At 44.2% G+C, this 20,410-nt stretch overlaps 1 protein-coding gene across 2 annotated transcripts in view; it reads right to left on the minus strand.

Moving 5' to 3' along the window:
- The window catches only part of camk1 (calcium/calmodulin-dependent protein kinase I), a 97,916-nt gene that overhangs the window by 67,677 nt on the left and 9,829 nt on the right, over positions 1-20,410 (minus strand). The window contains exon 2 of one of the 2 annotated variants that reach the window (XM_012961079.3): positions 9,200-9,271. The exons of the other annotated variant lie outside the window; for it this stretch is intronic. The gene's annotated coding sequence lies outside the window, so the exon portion shown is untranslated. The remainder of the gene's footprint in view (positions 1-9,199; positions 9,272-20,410) is intronic. 2 annotated transcript variants of the gene reach the window in all.

A 20,410-nucleotide genomic window follows, 5' to 3' on the forward strand; every position in this document is an offset into this window, starting at 1 on the left:
CGAATCGGTCTAAGGGACCGTGTATGGCCACCATTAGACTGACAGTTTTGTTCATTCTGACACACAACACATTTGGGTGGAGGTGGGTATATTGGGAAAAAGATATGCTCGTTTGACGACCTTGCACCCTAGCTGCATAGTTGTAATTGGTCAAAAATAGGTGCTTTTGTATTCACTTTCCTCGTAAAAAGGAATATGACAAAGCTAATTTCTGCCCAAAGTGTGACAAATTGCCATATTATGGGGAATGATGGATACTGAGTAGAAAATCAGGATATAACAAGCGATTGGCTATTGATTTAGCTCACTACTAGCCAATCATAATTAGCTGGTTGATCATTACATACACCAGATCTTTCCAGCCATGCCCCTCCCTTCCGCTTACCTGTGAGCCATGCCCAGCGCCAGGTAAGTGTAAAAAGATCAATGGTGGATCTACTGGGGCACAACTGCACTGGGGCCCTCCAGCCGGCCTGCTGCTCTGGGTTGTGAAAGTGTGCCAAGACCATGTGAGTCTGCAGCCATAAGCACACAACATTGGGGGGGATCAAAGATCAAAGGTGGGGTCCAGGCCCATACTGGGATTCAAAATAGCCCCTGGCATTCCAAGTACACAGAGGCCCAAACAGCCCCCCCAGCCCAATAAATAGTGAGTGTCTATGGCACCTTACAGCAGCCCCTCTGGCATTTGCCAGAACCCACAGATTGCCTGTCCGGGCACGATAGCAAATTTTGCCCCAGGGCCAAAAACCCTCAAGTCACACTGCTGATAAATACCGATACAACTCTCAATAATAACAAAGCCCCAGGGATTAAACAAGTGAATGATTATTGCAAAATACTATGTCGGAGCAGTGCCATGCCCACATAATGAACATACTTTAACCACTTTAATTTAATGAGTTCAAACATGTATTTGCACTTGGCAAATACAGAGTTCAAATTTCTATTTAAACAAGAGATTTCATTGCAAAAGAAAAATTCCCATGCATTATGCAGTATTTGCTATATGGGATGTATTTAAATGGAAATAGGACAGCAATTACAGAAAAGGGCCCCTGAAATGCAGCAAGGTGGGAGCCCCCATCGGAGAGGAGGGTGTGTTACATTATTTAGGGGTTCCATTCAAGCTGGAGACCCTGTGGGCTCAAGGGGCATCTGTAGCCCAGTACTAAGTGCAGGGGTGGGCAAACTTTTTGGCTCAGGGGCCACATTGACTTACAAACGGGCCAGGCCAGCGTTACAGCGTTTCTGCTCGTCAGTCCCAAGACGCCAAGTCCGGTGGGCCTTATTAAACGGACCAACGGGCCGGATGTGGCCCATGGGCCGTAGTTTGCCCACCCCTGGCTTAGTGCCTGCATAGTGATACTGACCCAACAGCATTCAATTCCTAATGAATCCAGGAATTGATATCCAGTTGACTGTAGGCTAGGAAGGACAGCAAGCTCTTAGGGCCACACTTTGACGCACCTACTAATTGCCGCGTGTGTCTTGGCCCCAATAGAGGTGCAGCCGTCACTGAAGGGCACAGATAAAAGTGCATGAGTGCTTCATTTATGGGGGCTAATGGCAGACATTTTGCACCCATTTGCTAGCAAGCTGGAACCCTGTGGGATTAGCCATGCAAAAACAAATCTTGGTACAGCTGTAGCTACATTTAACTGAGTTACATCAGGAGCAATAGGCTTCTACAGGTATGGGATCCCTTATCCTGAAACCCGTTATCCAGAAAGTTATGAATTACGGAAAGGCCATCTCCCACAGACTTCATTATAAGCAAATAATTCTATTTTTAAAAAAATGATTGGGGCAGAACAGCCCTATTGGGTTTATTTAATGGTTAAATGATTCCCTTTTCTCTGTAATAATAAAACAGTACCTGTACTTGATCCCAACTAAGATATAATTACCCCTTATTGGGGGCAGAACAGCCCTATTGGGTTTATTTAATGGTTAAATGATTCCCTTTTCTCTGTAATAATAAAACAGTACCTGTACTTGATCCCAACTAAGATATAATTACCCCTTATTGGGGGCAGAACAGCCCTATTGGGTTTATTTAATGGTTAAATGATTCCCTTTTCTCTGTAATAATAAAACAGTACCTGTACTTGATCCCAACTAAGATATAATTACCCCTTATTGGGGGCAGAACAATCCTATTGGGTTTATTTAATGGTTAAATGATTCCCTTTTCTCTGTAATAATAAAACAGTACCTGTACTTGATCCCAACTAAGATATAATTACCCCTTATTGGGGGCAGAACAATCCTATTGGGTTTATTTAATGGTTAAATGATTCCCTTTTCTCTGTAATAATAAAACAGTACCTGTACTTGATCCCAACTAAGATATAATTAATCTTTATTAATCTTTATTACAAACATTCCTATTGGGTTTATGTAATGTTTAAATTATTTTTTATAGTAGGTATGGAGATTCAAATTACTGAAAAAACCCTTATCCAGAAAACCCCAGATCCCAAGCATTCTGGATAACGGGTCCAATACCTGCAATAAGACAGTAACTGTGCCTGACAATGACAATACTGCATACATCCTTGCTTTATGGCAAAACAGTTCTATGCAGCATGAAGCCACAGTTCCCCACATAACAAAAAGACCCAATATACAGAAAACCCAAATGCCATTAAAAGGGTGGTTTACCTTTACCTTAAATTTCAGTATGTTACAGAATGCCTGATTTATAGCAACTTTGCAGCTGGTCTACATTATTTTGTTTTTATAGTTTTTGAATTCTTTGCCTTCCGTTTCTGCATTTTTCCAGCTTTCAAATGGGGGGTCACTGTTCCCCAAAGGGAAAAACAATTGCTCTGTGATCTTACAATGTTATTATCAATTTTATTACTTATCTTTTCATTCAGTCCTACTCATATTCCAGTCTCTCAACCTGGCACTGCCTGGTTGCTAAGGTAAACAACACCCTAGCAAACAGATAGCTCTTGAAATGTCAAACTGGAGAGCAAACTAAAAAGTAAATACACTTTAAGATCTGCTCGCTTGGCGAGGTCTCCAAGCAAGCAGATCTCCTACCAATATCCCCACCTACGGGTGGGCGATATTGGGTCGATTCGACTGTATCATAAACAACTGGATAGTGCTGCTCGCTACTGTATCATAAACAACTGGATAGTGCTGCTCGCTACTGTATCATAAACAACTGGATAGTGCCGCTCGCTACTGTATCATAAACAACTGGATAGTGCCGCTCGCTACTGTATCATAAACAACTGGATAGTGCCGCTCGCTACTGTATCATAAACAACTGGATAGTGCCGCTCGCTACTGTATCATAAACAACTGGATAGTGCTGCTCGCTACTGTATCATAAACAACTGGATAGTGCCGCTCACTACTGTCTCATAAACAACTGGATAGTGCCGCTCGCTACTGTATCATAAACAACTGGATAGTGCTGCTCGCTACTGTATCATAAACAACTGGATAGTGCCGCTCGCTGCTGTATCATAAACAACTGTATAGTGCCGCTCGCTACTGTATCATAAACAACTGGATAGTGCCGCTCGCTACTGTATCATAAACAACTGGATAGTGCCGCTCGCTACTGTATCATAAACAACTGGATAGTGCCGCTCGCTACTGTATCATAAACAACTGGATAGTGCCGCTCACTACTGTATCATAAACAACTGGATAGTGCCGCTCGCTACTGTATCATAAACAACTGGATAGTGCCGCTCGCTACTGTATCATAAACAACTGGATAGTGCCGCTCGCTACTGTATCATAAACAACTGGATAGTGCCGCTCGCTACTGTATCATAAACAACTGGATAGTGCCGCTCGCTACTGTATCATAAACAACTGGATAGTGCCGCTCGCTACTGTATCATAAACAACTGGATAGTGCCGCTCGCTACTGTATCATAAACAACTGGATAGTGCCGCTCGCTACTGTATCATATGTAGTAATTTCCATATAATTTACCGTACCCTGAAACTATATAGTGCTGCTTGTATGGTACCGAAATCCACTTTCCCCCTGTATCTGCACCATGTAACGTCACATAATTCATGGGGGCCTAGAATGATTTTGCTCTGGGGCCAGTAACTGGGCAGTGGTGCACGTGAGCTACAAGGCAGTGAGTGTGCTCTCTCTGTTTTGGAGTAACCCAATAAAGCAGGTCAAGCTCCGTTCCCTGGGCAGTAACCAGATTAGTTAGTAATATAGTCATTCATCTTGGCAGCATTACAGTATGTCAGGCAGAGAGAGCAGCTTGCAGCAAAGCAAGGATATTTATCCCCCATCATCACAAATGGAACTGGAATATCTGAATCATCTCAAAAACTGTGGCCCCTTTTATTTTCTCTTGGAGAAAGCAAAACTTGGTGCCAGAACCAAAACAATGTGTCGGCAAAGATGGGTCAGCGCAGTAAAATACAGGGATAAGAGCATTTGTTAGGAAACTGCCAGATTATATTAATATTTGTGTTAAGATTGTAACTTAATACAGTTGCCCATCTAGTTGCTAAAAAGCTGCAGAACAACTAAAAAACAACTGATACCCAGTGCTGGACTGGGGTTTCTTAGCCCACCAGTAACCTCACTGCAAGGGCCCCCGTTCCTACCACCTAGGCCCCCCCAGCCCTGTTGACACCCCACTTCCGAGACCCCCAAGCTCCGCTGCAAAGCCCCCACCGAGGCCCCAGTACATGAGTAAAACTTAAGGGATAATGTACCCCCTACTGTAAATGATAAGGATATTAGCAGTCACTGAGGGGTTCTGTGCCCATATAAAGGCACAAGGCTGCAGGCTGAGTTATACAGGGAACTCTGAGTATCACTCATGTATTATAAGGGATAATGTACCCCCTACTGTAAATGATAAGGATATTAGCAGTCACTGAGGGGTTCTGTGACCATATAAAGGCACAAGGCTGCAGGCTGAGTTATACAGGGAACTCTGAGTATCACTCATGTATTATAAGGGATAATGTACCCCCTACTGTAAATGATAAGGATATTAGCAGTCACTGAGGGGTTCTGTGCCCATATAAAGGCACAAGGCTGCAGGCTGAGTTATACAGGGAACTCTGAGTATCACTCATGTATTATAAGGGATAATGTACCCCCTACTGTAAATGATAAGGATATTAGCAGTCACTGAGGGGTTCTGTGCCCATATAAAGGCACAAGGCTGCAGGCTGAGTTATACAGGGAACTCTGAGTATTACTCATGTATTATAAGGGATAATGTACCCCCTACTGTAAATGATAAGGATATTAGCAGTCACTGAGGGGTTCTGTGCCCATATAAAGGCACAAGTTTACCGTTGCCCTTTAATGTCTGTAATGAAGACTGTGGGCTTTTCTAATTAACAATAGAACATCACTGGGGATGAATACAATTAAGAGAATTCAGGAACCCTGGGTCATTGTGTGTAAAAATGTTTCATCATTTAAACCCTTAAAACTAAACTGAAGAATAGATCAGTTTCCCTTTAAATCAGTGCTTTACAGTGTAACCTTAATTTTTACATTCATTTTCCTTCTGTGCAGCTATTCCCGGATACCGCTTTCCCTTTTCATCCTGGGTATATTTAATCAACCTTTTTTTTTTTTGTTTTAAATAACTACATCTCACCCGTTACCATGACAACAAGAGTGCTAATGCATGTCTGGAAAGAGTTGCGCTCCCTCGCCCCTCCCTACCCACGGAACCACCTCCAACACTGGCAGGAAACCTCTGGCAGCTACAATGCAGCACCCTACTCTCCACTGGCTTTGCACCCATCATAGTAGGGTGCCCATAAAGCTGTAGGTGATGTGAGAGTTGTAGCTCAACAACAGCTCAACCCCCCATTTAAGTTTCAAAGCCTTCCTTCGTTGCCCCACACCCCTTATATTTCACCTGTTCATGCTGCCCCAACCCCACTAGTTATGGGGCAATGATTGTTTATATACTTAAAACTCACTCCGCCCCTTCCGATGACATCAGAGGTTGGGTGGGGGCAGATATGTCCATAGGGTCAGGGTTGAGGATGAGACGGGTCAAAAAATGTTCTAAAATCTAATAAGCACACATGGGTCACCCCCCTACAACTGCTGCCCAGGCATCAGCTCCCAGGTGCATTTTAGGGTTACCACCCACTAGCAGGGACCGATTTTAAATATGTGCTCCCCTAGGCCCCTCGCCCCCTCCGTATGTTCGTATCCCCGCACTCATGCTCCTCCCTTCCCCTCTAGGCGTTTGCACCCCCCAATCCCCGGCGCTCGCCACATGCTCTTACTGATTGGCTGCACTGGGGATGGGCGGGAGATTTAAATAGCTGTCAAAATCTTCCATCCAGTCCCCAGTGAAGATGGTACCAACGGGTGGCATTCCACCCACTCCCCCCTCTTTGCCACTCTATGCACAGGTCTTTGGGCCTACCAGCTAGGGCCAGAATTATACATCTACCAGCAATGTAATTGCCTCCCTTCCCGGACCCTCTCTGCTGACGGGTTACCACTTATAAGGCCAGACCTGCTTATCCTCCATCCATTTCCCCACCCGCTCCCCCGACCCAAAGCCCAGTATAATAGTGAAAAAAATAAGTGCCTAAATATAAATAAGGTCCTGGACATCACCATCAACTTGTAGTAACTCCAGGAGGCAGAAAGATTCTGAAGGGACCCACAACCCATGCCGTCAATCTCCTAACTCAGTTGGGAAACCAGGAGATTTTCCGCCCTGACCTTTTTTGAGGGTGTTTATAACCAGCCATGACCCTGCTGGGCCACCATATCACGGCACCCGTGCCAGCACCCCCATCACACAGGTGACTTCACACGCAGGTCGTACGTCGGTTGTACGCGGCTCTAATGAGTGAAACCCCAGCTCTGGGCTGGAGAGGTTATACCAGTCCATCTCACTGTATCTTTTCATATCCCAAACGGCTGGGAAAGTAATAGAGCTAAATGCAAAAATGACACCCTAAAGGGCAATCTCGCTATTCAATTTAGCACAGCACACAATAAAGGAGAGCAGTCAATTTGCACCATTGAAGAGGAGGTAAGAGCCTTCCAGTATCCCATAAGGCGGCCTAGTGAACATGAATTATTTAGTGGGAATGTATCATCACTTTCCAGTTAAGCTCTGAGTTAAAGCTTAAAGGAGAAGTTAAGCTTATTTGCTGTACATGAGAGGTGCCGGCAGTAACGCAGCGCCCCAGTACGGGACCAGAACACACCGAGCACCCATCCTGCCTCCTATATATGTGTTCCAGGCCCTGCGCTACCATATATTAAACCATAGAGTGGTTACTCTAAAGCCTGCCCCCTGCTGGAACTTCCTTTGTATACATATCAAATCAAATGAGCTTTATTGGCAGGACCAAATACATTTAGCATTGCCAAAGCAGGTAGAGGGTATAATGGGTAGGGTAAGGGGGTCAGTATATGGGAATTGGGGGGTTTAAGGGGTGGGGTTATGGGGTCAGTATACTATATGCAGCAGAAAATGGAAGAAGGCATAGACCACCGGGACAACCAACACCTATTAAACCACACCGACTCCCGTGTTAAAGGGGTGGCTCACATTTACATTCATTTTTGGTATGTTATAAAATGATTTTTTAGTAGATTTAAGGTGTGGAGATCTGAATTATGAAAAGATTCCAGGTCCAGAGCATTTTGGATAGGGGGTCCAATACCTGTAGCTGGCAAGTTTGCTTGTTCCAAACAATCAGATGTTTGCTTTCTAAAATCAGGTTAGTAAATGCTGCTTGTTATGGAATAGCAGAACTGGAGCAAACATTGCACCTAATTAACCCTATATAAAGCATTTAATCTTAGGGCCCAAAGACTGAATTCCGACGATGGAGATAAGAGCAGTTGGAGCGAGGGCCGCATCAATGAGCCAATGCCATTCCCAATCCAACTAAAAAAGTCGACACCATATTACCCCAGTTAACCATATTACTCCAACTAACACCATATTACCCCAGTTAACCATATTACTTTATTATCAGTCAGGACCTTTAATTGCTGTGAGATTATTGCTGGCCATATACAGGTAGATACGGCCACAAATCTTCTAGCCACATCCGAAATCAACACAACAAATCCTACTTTTTTTTTTGCTTAACAAAGCTATTTCAGACTGTCCCATCGAACAGTGGCACAACTATATATAACTTTATTAGCAGACCCCAAAGCAACATTTTATGTGGGTCCTAAATGTATGGAGTACCCTTCTCCCCTAAGAATGTCCTAACAACGAGTCAACCTTGTTCCACACTCATTCTCATGACAAGTATGCCTGAGAACTGTTGGGCCCTAACCTTCCTGCATGGGGCCCCGGTTCCGGCCCTGTTAAAGGGAGACACAACTGGCTCTGTTGGCCATTTTAGCTTCCCATAGCTTCACTGCAGAGATACAGACAATTGTGGTTGCGTTTAGGACCAGCAGGAAATGACACCTCTGAGCTACAGTTTGTGTATTCAACACCCTCAGGCTGAAGCGTCCAACACTGCCTGAAACCTGACTCAGCCCCTTGGCCATTGCAGGGTTTTTAAACTGGTTTTACAGATCAATCATAAGGTCCCTTACTTTCTGTCATGTCCAGGAGGCCAATAGTTGCTGGACTGGAAATCTGGGTGGGCCAAGTTCCTCTCGCTTTTACTTACTGTAAATAGATCTATTCAATAGAATGCCAGGGAATTGGAGCAACAAGCCTTAAGGCGGGAGTCCCCAACCTTTTTTTTTTTTTTACTGGTGAGCAACATTCAACTATAAAAAGAGTTGAGGAGCACAACAAGCATGAAAAAAGTTCACGAGGGTGCAAAAAAAGGCTCTGTTTGGCAATACACTGGGTTTTATGCAACCAAAACTTGCCTCCAAGTCAGGAATTCAAAAATAAGCATCTGCTTTGAGCAACATCCAAGGGGTTGGAGATACAACATGGTGCTTGCAAGCCACTGGTTTGGGTAAGAGGTCTATACATTAGATATACCACTCAAGCCATGTGTGGCCCTCCATTGAAGCTCAGCATGACTAATCCACCATCCCACCTATGGGGTCCAGTACCAAGCACCCTGAAACATCTGGGAACATTGCATTCATTTCTAAACCCCATCAATGGCAACCTAATTGTCTAACATACTCCATCATCAATTAGGCAAGTAATTAGGGAAGGGACCAACCCTTTTAGCCATGGGCTAAAATCACACTTACCTACTGCTGTATTCCTTAGCCTTAAAGATGTTTTTGCTTGCAGATTCTGCCTTACTTTAAATAGCCGTTGTTCTATAAAGATAGACAGAGACAGACAGAGAGAGATGGCTTTAGACAGACAGAGATGGACTGAGATAGAGACAGATAAATTTTACACACTAATTTCATCCCTGGCTTCTCCAACATTCTGGTTGAACCTGCCCCCCGGAGCAGTCCAACTGGTTTCTGGCTTCATTAAACGAGTGATCAAAGCCGGTAATCACGCGGCGTTTCTTCATTGCTTAAGTATTTACCCACTTTGCTGTGGCAAATCTTAATTAGTTCGGGTGCATACAATTACCTTGACAAACCAGCCAATTAGCCAGCTGCAACAATAACAGGTCACATGATGTGAAAAAGGTAGAGGTAGAGAATACGCCAACAGGTTCCAGTAGGAACCCTATTACTTGGGTGTCAGCGCAGAGCTGTTGTTATGATTTATTTTTCGACGTCAAAATGTGGTATGAAGGTATCACAAACTATCAGCTGCCGCACGTGAGAATGGCGTGAAAATGTTGCCATGGGAGATTTTCTCAAATTCGCACCTGAAACGCTGAAATTCACATTCAGGCGAGATATACAGAATATTTCTTTGGCACCAGTGCAGCCAACATTACAGACATCTGTCATTCAAATCAATGGGAAGTGCCAACAATTAATTATGGCCTCTGCACCCCCTCTCCCACAGCCCCCCTTGACTGCAGTCCAACCCGATTGTGGTGACCCCCCCCCTAGATATAATGCTCTTTCGTGCCTACACCATTAAACAACAGTGACCCTGCATAAAATGGCACAGTGACTCCCAGCATTTACAGTGCTTCCCAGTATGAACGGAAGGGACTCCCAATCATTTATGGTTACAGTGATCATTTCCCATTGGCCAATATTCCTCAGTATTCCTGCAGTGCATCCGAACACAATTCCCTGTAATCCTACAAACTCATTTGCATTCACACATACTGTAATCCCCAGGCTTCTAGGTACCTTGGCACATAATCCCTAGTATTTCTTCAGGCACGCAAACTTTTCCTCAGATTGCCCCCTCTGTTTTATCTTTCCCCTGCTGTGCCCCCCATTTCTCACCATTCTGTTGCCATTCCCCCCATTTCTCACTATTCGTCTGCTGTCATCTAATTTCTCACTATTCCCCTGCCATACCCCCATTTCTCACTATTCCCCTGCCATACCCCCATTTCTCACTATTCCCCTGCCATACACCCATTTCTCACTATTCCCCTGCCATACCCCCATTTCTCACTATTCCCTGCCATACCCCCATTTCTCACTATTCCTCTGCCATACACCCATTTCTCACTATTCCCCTGCCATACCCCCATTTCTCACTATTCCCTGCCATACCCCCATTTCTCACTATTCCCCTGCCATACCCCCATTTCTCACTATTCCCTGCCATACCCCAATTTCTCACTATTCCCTGCCATACCCCCATTTCTCACTATTCCCTGCCATACCCCCATTTCTCACTATTTCCCTGCCATACCCCCATTTCTCACTATTTCCCTGCCATACCCCCATTTCTCACTATTCCCCTGCCATACCCCCATTTCTCACTATTCCCTGCCATACCCCCATTTCTCACTATTCCCTGCCATACCCCCATTTCTCACTATTCCCCTGCCATACCCCCATTTCTCACTATTCCCTGCCATACCCCCATTTCTCACTATTCCCTGCCATACCCCCATTTCTCACTATTCCCTGCCATACCCCCATTTCTCACTATTCCCTGCCATACCCCCATTTCTCACTATTCCCTGCCATACCCCCATTTCTCACTATTCCCCTGCCGTGCCCCCTATTTCTCACTATTCCTCTGCCGTGCCCCCTATTTCTCACTATTCCTCTGCCGTTTCCCCCATTTCTCACTATTCCCTGCCATACCCCCATTTCTCACTATTCCCTGCCATACCCCCATTTCTCACTATTCCCCTGCCGTGCCCCCTATTTCTCACTATTCCTCTGCCGTTTCCCCCATTTCTCACCATTCCCCTGCTGTTCCCCCAATTTCTTACTATTCCCCCCATTTATTACTATTCCTCCACTCTGCCCCCCCATTTCTTTCTAATTCACTGCTGTGCCCCCCATTTCTGACTATTCCTCTTCTGTGAGCCCTATATTTTGCTCTCCCACTGATGTGCTACCTTTTTTCATTTTTCCATTGCCCCTGCTGTTAGTTTTTCTCTGTTTCAATTTTTGTCTAATTTTCAAGTTTTGCTGCCCCCATTATTGCCCACGCCAGCCCCCTCACCACTTAGTATTAACCATTCCTCTCAAGCACAGGGTCCCTGCCCTGATTAAACCCCTCAAGGAGGGTCTTTGCAAGCTTAGGGCAGCAGATCTTTAGCGTTGATGTAAAAAATGCATAATATTATACATAATAACAATAATAATATTTATTCATTTAATAATATTTTTCTTACGATTTGATTAAACCTATAATTAGCGGAGTCCTAGAATTCTCAGAAGGTAGAAGATATACTCTTTTTGGTCCATGGCACATTGGTAGTTGTGACCATCATGGTGGCCAATGGCACACAAGCAGTGACGGACATTATGTCTGTAGGAAACATGGAGTTAATGGCCCCGGATTCCAACCAACTGTGAGCCAAGTGTCTGCCACTGGGGACTCATTTCCCTTGAATTTTAATACATTCACTTTGAGAAAAGGCAAATGATTTTTTGTATGAGCCACAAGGGGGATAAATGGGAATAAATGGAAATGTCCCTGTTACCTGGAACACTGTCGTTCTGCCCAATCCCCCAGATTACTCCATAAACCACGCGCCCAGTTAAACCTGCTCAGTGCAAAAAAGCTCTTTCCCATTGCAGCGAAGCTCCAGCCGAGGGGATTTCGCTGAAATAAAGGATTTCTCTTCAGCCCGAGGCTCGTGGCAGGCAATGGTAATGCACTATTACTGTGAATCCCTCTTATGGATTTAGGTCAGCAGCCAGAGAAAAGGCGTCTGCTCTGGAGGTTCAATAACCATGAGCGCACAGAGAAAATCCCATCATCCCTTGCCCCGCTCTGGGGTCACAACAGGGCTGTAAGGAGAGGGATGGGGCCCCTGCAATGCAGAAAGGTTCTATGTCCAACATGTGGCCCCTCAGCTGTTGTTGGATTACAACTCCCAGCAACCACAGCCTTTTGTTGTGCTATAATGTTTAAACTCTGATTGGTTACAGGCTGGTAATGATTTTGATCTTCTCATTGGCTATGCCCTTGAGCAGCCATGTTAAAGAAGTTCACTTTTGGTATGTTAAAGAATAAATGTAGCATTAATTATTTATTTATTAATGCTAGGGACCCCTACATTCAAATACTACTGCTCTGTGAGGCTACAATTTTATTGTTATGACTTATCCTCTGTGCAGGTCCTCTTGTATTTATAATTTTGCCGCTTGTTCAACCCACTGCCTGCTTGCTAAGGAAAATAAGTCCCTAGCAACCAGACAGCTACTGAAATACCAAACTAGAGAGCTGCTGAACAAATAAACTCTACGGGGCAGGGACCTCCTTCCCACTGTGTCTCATACCACATGGCACTTATATATATATATTTAGTGTATTTATTATATCACTTGTCCTCCCTGTGTGTAATTGTGTATTCTGTAAGACTGTACAGCGCTGCGTACCCTTGTGGTGCTTTATAAATAAAGTTATACATATATACATACATACATACAAAAAGCTAAATATTTGAAAACCATAAAGAATAAAAAATGAAGACCAATACTAAATTGCCTCAGAATATCAATACAAAAAGTTAATCTAAAGGTGATCTACCATTAACGTTCTCAGGTTATGATTGGTTGCAGGCTGGGTTTAACCCTGTAAAATGTTCCACAGCTTTGTTATATTTACATTTTAGCCATGATATTGTTCTAAGGTTCTCATTGGAGGCAGCCATGTCTGGCCCTGTCCACATTCTAAGGTTCTAATTAGCAACAAAGGGGAACTGCAGCCAAAAATGAGTAAATGGAAGCTTTCCAATACAACCTAATCAAACAAGTTACTTGTAAATGTAATTTCTGTTGAAAGCAGTGTCTATCTGGCTGTTTCTATTATTTGCACTACAGGTCCAAAATTAACCAATCAGAATCCAGGGATTAAGGCAGGCCATACGTGCCCAGCTCTGGCCAATTAAAACCAAACTGGCTGGCCAGTCAGGGGTTCGTTCATCATGATAATCCGCAAACCCAGGCATCATGTGCTTATCCTTTGAATAAGCTTTTTCTTAAGAAACAGATAAAATCAGTTTATCATAGAGGAATTTCCTATCTACCCACAATGTCAGAACTTCTACTGATAGAGGCATAACTTCTCTATGGGCAAACAGTGCCTTGTCTTATAAGCAAAGTAAGTAGCAAATATTCTGGATGGCGAGTTACTATTAATTATCCAGCCTACTGCTCCCCACTAGTAGCTGCCAACAGCCTACACTTTGGGGCACATTTACTAATCCACGAACGTCCGAAAAGCGTCCGAATGCGTTTTTTTCGTAATGATTGGTACTTTGCGACTTTTTCGCGAATTGTTGCGACTTTTTCGAGCTCTCAATACGAAAGTTGCAACAATTCGCGAAAGTCGTAATGGCTATGAAAAAGTCGCGACAATTCACGAAAGTCGTAATGGCTATGAAAAAGTCGCGACAATTCACGGGAGGAGGGGGTTATTCACGGGAGGAGGGGGTTATTCTTCCCCTTTACAGAGCGCTGGTAAGGCCCCATCTAGAATATGCTGTTCAGTTTTGGTCTCCAGTGCTCAAACGGGACATTATTGAGTTAGAGAGGGTCCAGAGAAGGGCAACTAAGCTGGTAAAGGGTATGGAAAGTTTCAGTTATGGGGAAAGACTGGCCAAGTTGGGTCTGTTTATACTGGAGAAGAGGCGCTTAAGAGGTGACATGATAACTATGTATAAATATATAAGGGGATCATATAATAACCTTTCTAATGTTTTATTTACCAGTAGGTCCTTCCAACGGACACAAGGGCATCCACTCCGTTTAGAAGAAGGGAGGTTCCATTTAAACATTCGGAAAGGATTTTTTACAGTGAGAGCCGTGAAGTTGTGGAATTCCCTCCCCGAATCAGTCGTGCTGGCTGATACATTATATAGCTTTAAGAAGGGGCTGGATGGATTCTTAGCAAGTGAGGGAATACAGGGTTATGGGAGATAGCTCTCAGTACAAGTGAGGGAATACAGGGGTATGGGAGATAGCTCTCAGTACAAGTGAGGGAATACAGGGGTAGAGGAGATAGCTCTCAGTACAAGTGAGGGAATACAGGGGTAGGGGGGATAGCTCTCAGTACAAGTGAGGGAATACAGGGGTATGGGAGATAGCTCTCAGTACAAGTGAGGGAATACAGGGGTATGGGAGATAGCTCTCAGTACAAGTGAGGGAATACAGGGGTAGAGGAGATAGCTCTCAGTACAAGTGAGGGAATACAGGGGTAGGGGAGATAGCTCTCAGTACAAGTGAGGGAATACAGGGGTAGGGGGGATAGCTCTCAGTACAAGTGAGGGAATACAGGGGTAGGGGAGATAGCTCTCAGTACAAGTGAGGGAATACAGGGGTAGGGGGGATAGCTCTCAGTACAAGTGAGGGAATACAGAGGTATGGGAGATAGCTCTCAGTACAAGTGAGGGAATACAGGGGTATGGGAGATAGCTCTCAGTACAAGTGAGGGAATACAGGGGTATGGGAGATAGCTCTCAGTACAAGTGAGGGAATACAGGGGTAGGGGAGATAGCTCTCAGTACAAGTGAAGGAATACAGGGGTAGGGGGGATAGCTCTCAGTACAAGTGAGGGAATACAGGGGTATGGGAGATAGCTCTCAGTACAAGTGAGGGAATACAGGGGTAGGGGGGATAGCTCTCAGTACAAGTGAGGGAATACAGGGGTAGGGGAGATAGCTCTCAGTACAAGTGAGGGAATACAGGGGTAGGGGGGATAGCTCTCAGTACAAGTGAGGGAATACAGGGGTATGGGAGATAGCTCTCAGTACAAGTGAGGGAATACAGGGGTAGGGGAGATAGCTCTCAGTACAAGTGAGGGAATGCAGGGGTAGGGGAGATAGCTCTCAGTACAAGTGAGGGAATACAGGGGTATGGGAGATAGCTCTCAGTACAAGTTGATCCAGGGACTGGTCCGATTGCCATCTTGGAGTCAGGAAGGAATTTTTTCCCCTCTGTGGCAAATTAGAGAGGCTTCAGATGGGGTTTTTTTGCCTTCCTCTGGATCAACTAGTAGTTAGGCAGGTTATATATAGGCATTATGGTTGAACTTGATGGACGTATGTCTTTTTTCAACCCAACTTACTATGTTACTATGTTACTATGTTCACGAAAGTCATAATGGCAATGAAAAAGTCGCGACAATTCACAAAATTTGTAATGGCTATGAAAAAGTCGCGACAAATCGCGCAAGTCGTAACGGTTACGAAAAAGTCGCGACAATTTACGGAAAAGTCGTAACGGCGACGAAAAAATTGCGAAAAAGTCGCAAAATGTTCGTTTTCCAATCCGAATTTTTCTCATTCGGATTCGTGGATTAGTAAATCAGCCCCTTTGTGTTTAACCTACTCTTTAGTACAGTATCCATATTGACCTGGGCTTAAAGGGGAAGGAAAGGCAAAGTCACTTGGGGGTGCCAAAATGTTAAGCACCCCCAAGTGACTTTAACCGCTTACCTTGTACCCTGGGCTGGTGCCCCTGTTAGGAGAAAATAGCACCAGCCCGGGGCACCTGGAGCGCAGCGCTTCCTTCTTCCACTTCCTAAACTGCCGGTGGCCGGGCATGCACAGTAAAGCGAAAAAGCCGACTTAAATGTTTAAGTTCGGCTTTTCACTCTACTGCGCATGCGCGCGCAGCGAAGCCGGAAGGAGGAAGCGCCGGCAGCTACCCCGGGCTGGTGCTGTTTTCTCCTGACAGCGGCACCAGCCCGGGGTACAAGGTAAGCGGTTAAAGTCACTTGGGGGTGCCTAACATTTTGGCACCCCCAAGTGACTTTACCTTTCTTTTTCCTTTAAAGGAACAGTAACACCAAAAAATGAAAGTGTATCAAAGTAATTAAAACATAATGAACTGTTGCCCTGCACTGGTAAAACTGGTGTGTTTGCTTTAGAAAGACTACTATAGTTTATATAAATATCCTGCTGTGTAGTCATGGGGGCAGCATTTAAAATGAAAAAATGCACAGGTTACATAGCAGATAACAGATAAAACAATGATGTTTTATCTGCTATCTGCTATGTAACCTGTGCCTTTTCTCCTTTTTCCAGCTTGAATGGCTGCCCCCGTGGCTACACAGCAGCTTTGTTTATATAAACTATTATAGGGTTGGAGTTTGGCTCAACTGGGGGAGTGGTTAAGCTGGAGCAAGTTTGGTATTTGCAATAACTGGGGAGCCATATTGGATCATGTGGCCATACATGCGAGTGGCAATTTTTTCATTATGGCCACATTTTACTTGCTGGCAGGGCCCGGCACCCAGGGGGCTCAGGTAACCAGTGGGCTAATAATTTATGTCTCTTGATGGTAGGGTCCCACTAATTACGTAGTACTGGGTCCCATGATTATTGATGGCAGCCCTGCAAACCCATAGCAAATCAGAGCATTGACATTTCACAAGGCAACGCCAACCCATAATCTGAGCATTAGAACCAGCAGAGTACCCTCAATATGCCCATTCCCCCCACACACAGCCTTTCTAGGGGCCCAGTATACCTTGACAGGCCCCCAGTCCTCTTACCACCACCAATACGCCAATAAGCAAGTTGGCAAGGTGGGAAAGTTTAAAGTGGCCGGCTGGGGAGGAGGACCTACCATACAGCAAACTCCACGATCCTGGCCCCCTTGTACCTCATTCCTACTGCAAACATCCTCAAGCCTAGACCAACCTATAGACAATAACACTATAAGGATGTTCACAAACCTTGGCCAAGTTGTAGCCAATCAGAGCAGAATAAGCTGCCATAGACACTCACTATTTATTGGGCTGGGGGGGCTGCCAGGGCCTATTTTGAATCGCAGACTGGTCATTTACATCTTAATGAATGGAGGCAAATCAAAGGGTAAGAAATGCACTTTACATTGAGACTCAAAGCCTTGAGCAGAATATCACCCTATTTGCTGCCCTATAGCGAGGGTTGCAGCGCTGCCATCACTAATCGCGGCGCCTGTAGCGTTCCCTGGTATTTAATTAAATAAAGCAAACGCGGCGTGCAGGTGCCATAGTAACAGTGATGGGGTCTGGCTGCAGCAATGTTGGTATTTTAACTGCTACTCTGTTTTGATACATACTTCTGGGAATGGAGCCAAAATATAAAAAAAAAGGGAGAAAAAAAAATGTTGTCTTTTTCCAGCGATTCTATATAAAAACACTGCTTTATGTGTTTCTTTGTCATTTCTCTATGGATTTTATTAGAGAAAGCCCTAATGCAGTTATAGGCACCATGAAGCCCTCTGGCTGCTGTTCTACTACAACTCCCAGCATCCATCATAAGCGACAAACAAGCCTAACACCAGCTTGCCTTCTACTTGCAGGATACTGCCTTACTATACACACTGGGGCTCATTTACCAACGCATCGCAGCGCTATAATAGTCGCAGAGGCAAAACTTTTGCCCTGCGCATAAGCATATTTAACAGTATAGTAGTGCTGGGCGGTATGACCAATAATTTATATCACGGTATTTTTCTAAATTAGATCGGTGTCACGGTATTTGACGGTATTTTTTTTCCCAATTAACATTGGTGGCCAGGGCCCCTAAATATTGCTATTGAGACAATTAGTATTTAATCCACAGGGAACAAAGTTGAAAATATGGAAAGGCTCATGTTGGTACAATTCCTCAGGGGTTCTAAATCGGTATATGAAGCACTGCTTCATGCAGTTCTGTACAATGTGCAATTTTGGGTGGTTTGTCCCAGTGAGGCGCCAGTAGAGGGAGCATACAGCCCCTCCACTAGTCCAAATGTTCAAAGCGACAGAAAGGATTGCGGCCCGAGCCGCTTCTGTTGCCGCTTCGAGTTGCGCCCCGTGCATACGTGACGTCAGTACGCACGGGGCGCAACCCAATTTTCACCGGTATGCCGGTATTTCAAAAATGAATATCAGTTTTTTTTAAAAAAACGGTATTCGGTATATGGCGGTATACCGCCCAGCACTACAGTATAGCGCAAACACGGTCGCTTAAAGTTTCATGCGCTAGTGTTGACACAAAACTGCTGCGCCATACAAACATGCACATATGACGACGCAAAACTGCACATATGACGACGCAAGCTAGTGCTCTAATAAGCCCGGACCAACTACATGCTTCCTAACTTACCAACCCAGTCAGTTGGTGTTTAAATGGAAAAAAGATATGAAAGGCTCCATCACATTAACAAGGGAAACTGCATTTATAGATTAGAACAAAGTAAAAAAAAGGGTAAATGTTATTAAAACATTGTAAACAAATTAACAATTATATTTTTCTAATAATGCTAATCAGCATATCATAAATTAACATTAACACGGTTTTATTAGTTTATTGTAGCGCAAATCTGCGAATACACTAGCGCAAATGGTGAAGAACGCGCAGTCAGAACTACGCCACAAATGAACAGGCGTAAAAATTTCAATGCAGTCGTGCCTGCGCAAATCTGCCCCTATATACGCGCAAATAGCATATATATAGGCACAAAGGGCGCACTCTCGCAAAAAGTGGGCACTTAAAACACGCCCCTAGCCACACCCCCAAAAAACATGTAGTTGTTTGCGACATTATTGCCCAGTATTTGCGACATGCGCATAAAAAGAACTGGCGGAAAAATAAATGAACTGACGCAAAGTAACGCATATGCAATTGCGTGTGCCCACAAAATGGCGCATAATCATAATTGCGTCGGTTTGTGTGCTGCGACGCATTGATAATCTTCCCTCACTACACACATACACTATCACACATTTAGCTTACAAATAAAATGACAAATAATGATTTACCTATTTTTGTTTTTTCTAACAATATACCAACTGTGCCTTTCCTGCTTACCCCTAATTCTGCGAGTTAGGCAGGCACTCCGGAACTCCATGTAAGTGAATATAAGGCTCAAATGATTGTAGATTGTAAGCTCTTTTGGGCAGGGCTCTCTTCCCCTCTTGTATCGGTTATTGATTCCTTTATATGTTACTCTGTATGTCCAATGTATGAAACCCACTTATTGTACAGCGCTGCGGAATATGTTGGCGCTTTATAAATAAATGTTAATAATAATAATAAGTAAAATAATGAGTAATTTATTGACATAATATACATAAACTAGAAAGGGAAGTTTGAGAACAAACTTCATGTTGGCTTGAAAAACATGAAGTCACTGAATGGGCTCCGCCCACATTCTCTAACCTTGGACCCACAGTTATATAGTAAAAACCGTGCAAAGTTTGGGGACCCTGGTTTTAATAGTGTGCAAAGCTTGGGGAGTGTAGCCTCAAAGCTGTAAGACAGGCAGCAGTTTCAATTTCCCCATTAAAGTCAATGGGTGAAATTTGATTGGCTGTTGTTGGCCCCTCCCACTTTGGGGTCATCCAACAAATGTCGCTGTTTCATTCGGGGTGACCCCATTATTATGTTATTCAAGTTTGGGGGGTGTAGCTTCAAAGCTGTAAGATTGGCAGCAGTTTGAAAATCTTCCCTGTCAAAGTCAATGGGAAAATTGGGGGGTTCGGAGTGGCGCCACAAAACAACGGGGGGGGGGGCGCAATCGCTTAGAAAAGCACAAGCAACCTGCTCCGCTATAGGGCGAAGAAGTGTGGGGAGTTGGGTGTTATACCCCTAAAACTGTAGGAGGAGTAGCGTTTAGAAAATGGGGGGCGCTAAAAAGAAGAAGAAGCGGAAGAATAAGCTAAAGTCGAAGAACAGTATGTGGGGTTTTCAACCCAACACAATGAATACTTCTAAGCCTTACGCGTTTCGTACCATTCTGGGTACTTAATCATAGGCTAGACATTTTCCTATAAGCACAGGATATTTAAAGCCAGACTCACCAACCAGGTGGTGATAGTACTGACCAATCATTACAGACTTACAATTAAGATCATTAGTTTGAACCAATCGTAATAAAACAGGGTAAATACATGGTAACTACAGGAATACAGGTGAAAAA

The sequence above is a fragment of the Xenopus tropicalis genome, chromosome 4 (assembly GCF_000004195.4).
Source record: "Xenopus tropicalis strain Nigerian chromosome 4, UCB_Xtro_10.0, whole genome shotgun sequence".
NCBI classification, from domain to species: Eukaryota; Metazoa; Chordata; class Amphibia; order Anura; family Pipidae; genus Xenopus; species Xenopus tropicalis.